Raw genomic sequence first — 5,554 nt, 5'->3', positions numbered from 1 at the left:
TCCTCACACAAAAAGAGTGGGACCCTGAAACTGGGATGGGAACATCCAGGTCAGTGTATTCAAAAAAAGCCTTGCATTCTAGATTCCTCTGTATCCGTTAGTTCCACAGAAGTGGCCCATGACTCCCTGGGAAAGCCTAACTCCCTCCTCTTTGCTTATAGACGATGATGAGGGTTCTGCTTGCAAGACAACATGACCTCCCTTCAGGATGTATGCCCACCTCTCTTTCCGGACAGAGAAGAATAACTGTGCCTAAGTCAGACATAATATAGTGAGGAAACCCTGAGTCTGCTAAGACAGGAGATGGATTACACCACAGAGAAGCTACAGAATCTACCCAGGACCGTGCATAAGGGACTGAAGATGCTGATTGAGGAGGGCGGAGCATAACATTATAAAAGGAAAACTCAGTATAGCGCTAAGCTGTGATATAGGACTTAATACCCAGGCAAGGATCCCAAGAGGCTTGGTCAGTGTGCACCTAGGCTGACTCTTGGGAGCTGGGGGACAGTGGTGGTCCATGCTCAGTACAGTATAAATACCAAGACTGTCATGACTGACAGTCAAAGAGGGTATTAAAAGGCTCAGGAAAGTGGACTGCTAGTAGATAAGGCTAGAAATCCCAACAGCCAAGTCTGTTCTGGGAGTTGGCCTAGAGGATGCTCCACTTACCAACGTGATAAAAACACGCTAGGGAGACTGTCCCCAGCACACTGAGATGCTCAGTGATGGCTACTCTCTATTGGCTGGGACTGACTGTAAGGAGGTGCTCTTATAGAGCTGGACTTCCTGATAGCAATGAAGAAGGTGGGAACCCAGAGGCAGGGGCCAGGGATAGTTCTTAGCTGGAAGCCAGGTTGGCCCAATTTCATAATGAGTAGCGAGACTGGCGATGCAGCCAAGAGAGCTTGACCTGTCAAGAGCTATGGGGATGGTTAATGGAACACAGCATCCTCAGAGGCAAGATTGAAGGTCAGCCAACAAGGGTATTGCTCAATCAAATTACTGAAAGAAACTGAGGATGAATATTAGAAGGCTGAAGGAAACTACTGCGCCAAATAGTCATGATTGCTTTCCCAGTTTATAGGCTGGGTCTCTAGCAGGAAGGATGCTGCTTCTGATCCACATGTCTGAGTTGTTACGCAAAAGATGAAGTATTTCCTATGAGCATGTACACTTCAAACTCAAACCCACACATCACAAATCATGATCCAAAAGTAGCTCTCAATATCAGAGTTTACCTCCTGTAGTTTACTTAAATTTTTTTTAATGAAGCATAAAAAGAAGAAAAAATATATTGAATAGGGTCTGTAACTTCAGAGTGAGATATACTGTAGACCCCGCATTTCTCTCTCTTTGTTTTTCCCCCATTGTATCTTAGATTGGATTGGAGATTTCCAAAACTGACCTCCCCAAGAGAACTTCAAGTTTGATCAGCTGAAGAGTAAAGGTTGTTGTCGTTCAGTCACTCAGTCATGTCCAACCTTTTGTGACCCCATGGACTGCAACACACCAGCCTCCCCTGTCCTCCACCTTCTCCTGGAATTTGCTCAAACTCATGTCCATTGAGTCGGTGATGCCATCCAACCATCTCATCCTCTGTCACCCCTTCCTCCTCCTGCCCTTAATCTTTCCCAGCATCAGGGTCTTTTCTAATGAGTTGGCTCTTTGTATCAAGTGGCCTCAGTATTGGAGTTCAGCATCAGTCCTTCCAATGAATAGTCAAGGCAGTAGGCAACAAATGGTGCTGGGGTAGAAGGATGAGGGGGAAGGGAAAGGAAGACAACATTCTTTGAGTTGAGCTCTTTGGGATACCTGACAACGTTTATTTATACCATGGGCTGCATCGTCAGTTAATTGATTCAACATTTAAATACCTACTGTGGGCCAGGCATTCTCTAGGTCTTGAGAAGTCAAAGCTGAATAGGGTGCCATCTATGCTTTCTTGTAACTTCTATCAAGAAACTGAGGCCACTAAACCAAAGATTACATTATTTTAGTGTGACTTTGAATTTAGCAAAAGGATACAGGCGACAGTGGTTGAGTAGCTTTGTTATATCTGTGGCCTTTTAAAATCATTTTCCTTTCTGTGTCTAAGGAATATATCAGCAACTACCTCTGAGGATCATTTCTGAAGATGCAATGACATAAAGCGCAAAAAGCACTTAGCAGAGTACTTAGTGCATTGCCAGGGTTCTGTTAATGGTTGCTATCATTGCTGTTGTTGTTGCTATGAGCAAGTTAAGAAATGCTTTGAAAAATATTATTACCCAGCTTTTTAATTTTTTAATGACTTGGACTGTGGCTTCTAGGGATTAATTAGGAAACAAAAGTGTCTAAAGCTATAATACCTTTGATTTACGAATAAGATTCTCAGTCTTCTACAGGAAAGACTTTTTTACTTTTTGTTTTAATGGGAAAAAAAAAACAACAAACTTTTTCCCATCCATTAACTGAGTCATTCACCCCTTCACTCTTGCTCATGAACTCAAAGGGCACCTCAATGAGTGCCTGCTCTCCTCTGAGCAATGGGCTAAGGGTAGGAGACCCCAGGATGAAAAGTAGTCCTTGTCCTCAAAACACACTAACTTGTTTCACTCAACCACAACCCCATGAGTTATAGATTGTTGTGGTCGTTTTTTAGTCACTAAGTTGTGTCTGACTCTTTGTGACCCCATGGACTGTAGCCTGCCAGGGCCCTCTGTCCATGGTATTTCCCAGGCAAGAATGCTGGAGTACATTGCTGCTGCCTTTTCCAAGATATCTTCCCCACCCAGGGATCGAACCCACAGCTCCTCCCATCTCGTGCACTGCAGGTGGTTTCTTTACTGCTGAGCCACTGGGGAAACCCTTCATTATAGATTATTAGGTTCTTTTTTCAAACGGATGAATGCTCAGGTCAGAAAGGCTAATTGATTTGTCCAATTATAGCCAGAGAGTGGCAGGGCCAGACTAGGGGCCAAGTCCTTTGACTGACGATGAAGCCTGTGCTTTTTTTCTGTGCCAGACTGGATGGTGTTCTAGGTAGAAGGAATGATCAATCTTCTTTTGACTAAACACACTTCTAATAATAATAAGCACAACAAAAGGAGCAATATCTTTGCTTATATCTATAACCTGAAGTCTGAGATATGCTGTTTAACCAGGTCAAAGCAGCCCCCCTACCCACACTGGCACCAAGAGAGACTTTTGTAGGAGAACGTTTGGAGCCGCTGTTGGTACAACAGCTGGAGACAGTAACCAGGACAATTGTTCTGGTCTCTTTAACGTAAAAAACATGAAGTTGGACGATAACAGTTATCTTAATAGACCATGAGTTTATAAATAGCTGTTGGGCGCAGACTACATATCAAGAAGAAGCTAAAAATAAAGAACTTAGGTGTCAAATGGGCACGATATACTCAAGTTTGCCAGTGCTGTCTAAAGTACCCTGAAGGTTGAATCCCAGGGAACATCAGTACCACCTGTGCCCAGAGCAGAACTGAGCAATGAAGCTCTGCTGCTGCTGCTGCTAAGTCGCGTCAGTCATGTCCGACTCTGTGCGACCCCATAGATGGCAGCCCACCAGGCTCCCCCGTCCCTGGGATTCTCCAGGCAAGAACACTGGAGTCGGTTGCCATTTCCTTCTCCAATGCATGGAAATGAAAAGTGAAAGTGAAGTCGCTCAGTCGTGTCTGACTCCTAGCAACCCCATGGACTACAGCCCACCAGGCTCCTCCGTCCATGGGATTTTCCAGGCAAGAGTACTGGAGTGGGGTGCCATTGACTTCTCTGAATGAAGCTCTAAGACCAGACAATTTGGATGGGCCTTATAGAAACCTTAACTATCAAAGACACAACCAGTAAGGAACAAAATTCACTTATAGTATTAGATTTTATAAGCTTTGGGAGTTTCGTTTCAAAGATTAAAAAAAAGGACCTCTCCTGACATTTACTGTAGCCACTAAAACTGATTGCCTCTATCTTTCCAGGGACCAGAGGAGGCTACTGTAACGGACCTGTACTGAAAAATAAGGCACACACACGTGCATATGCATGATCTCTGTCAAGTATTTTTGTGATTAATAAATACATTGGAGATCGAAATTCAAAATCCATGAGGTTTTAGTCCTTAGTCCTGCTTCCTGAAGATGTTTAAAATACTCTTTGATTTTCATTTGACGTACTTCCCCTTCCATCTGTTTGGAAATGACAGAGAACAGAGAATGGCACAATTTCTAGGGAAAGGGTTTCAGGTTTCAGACTGACCATGAAAACAGCCAGTGACATGAATTTCACTTTTTAAAGGAGGGTGGGGAGGGGGCCAGGAGGTGAGGGATGGACAGGATGGGAAGGCCATCAGAGAAACGAATAGAGATGCAGGCGCTTTCTTTCTAGACAGCCCTAGATGAAGAGCCTGCCATCTGATGGATGAGATCAATGCAGGTAACTTAACGGAGTCATTCATTCTCTGAATGATTTCTTTAAACAAGAAGCCTTAATTATCTGTTGTGGCTGACTCGACAGACTAAATTAACCAAATAACCACAGGTTTGCCTTTCTTTTTCTGTCTCGGGTAGATAATCATTTTAAGAATCAGTGAAAGCTGCTGTACTAATTAGAGGATGGTCTGAAAAGACCTTAAAAATAACTAACTCCAGAAACAAATGCAGCAGAAGATGTGAGTAAAGATGTTTCCATTCAATCCCATTGCAGAACTGTGCCCAGTTCTCCCAGAAAAAGTGTTTACTTAGCTTGATTTAAATAGAGATTAGGGACTGAGCAGATGGAGCTTGTTTGAGGTTGGCGGGCTTGCTGGTTGGACTGAGTAGATGGAGACTGGGTGGGGAGACAGTGGGGAGGAGGGTTGGAAGGAGGAAAGCAGGGTATTCCAAGCAGGGTGGCTGTTTCCAAAAATCCTTCACTCCCATAAAATGCTGGAACCTGGAAGTGGACCTGAATTTGGATTTCAGGAAACCAAAATCGTAAAACATGTTTGGCCTGGCTCTATTACGTAAGCAGAAAGAGTGTCAGAGCTAAAGATCTAGGTTCAGAAAATCCACTAAACCAGATTGGGCTCCTTTTGATTTATGTGGGGAATTCAGCTGATGATGGTCTCAACCTTCAGCCCTCACCTTCCTCTCAAACTTCTCAGTCAGTGATTCTAGGAAGAAAAAAGAAGATTCATATTCTGGGGCATAGATGGTTAGATGACCCCTGTCCAAGAGACTTCCATTCTGTAACTCTCTCACATGCAGCAGCCACAACTCACATGTGACAACAGAACGCTTGAAATGAGTATGAGGGTTGCTTTTTTCTTTCCTGTTGTCAGATAAAAATTTAGTAAATTAGAAAAAAATAAAGATAGATTTATTTTTTAATAGTAAATCTACCTTCCAATTATGGGCTTTCTCGTGGTTCAAATGGTAAAGAAATCACCTGCAGTACAGGAGACCCAGGGTTCAACCCCTGGGTTGGGAAGATCCCCTAGAGGAGGGCATGGCAACCCACTCCAGTATTCTTGCCTGGAGAAAGAATTCTCTTTCTTGCCTCCTCTAATGGACAGAGGAGCCTG

Source organism: Oryx dammah, unplaced genomic scaffold, assembly GCF_014754425.2.
Source record: "Oryx dammah isolate SB20612 unplaced genomic scaffold, SCBI_Odam_1.1 HiC_scaffold_27, whole genome shotgun sequence".
Taxonomy (NCBI): Eukaryota; Metazoa; Chordata; class Mammalia; order Artiodactyla; family Bovidae; genus Oryx; species Oryx dammah.
Note: the sequence above shows the minus strand (reverse complement) of the source record.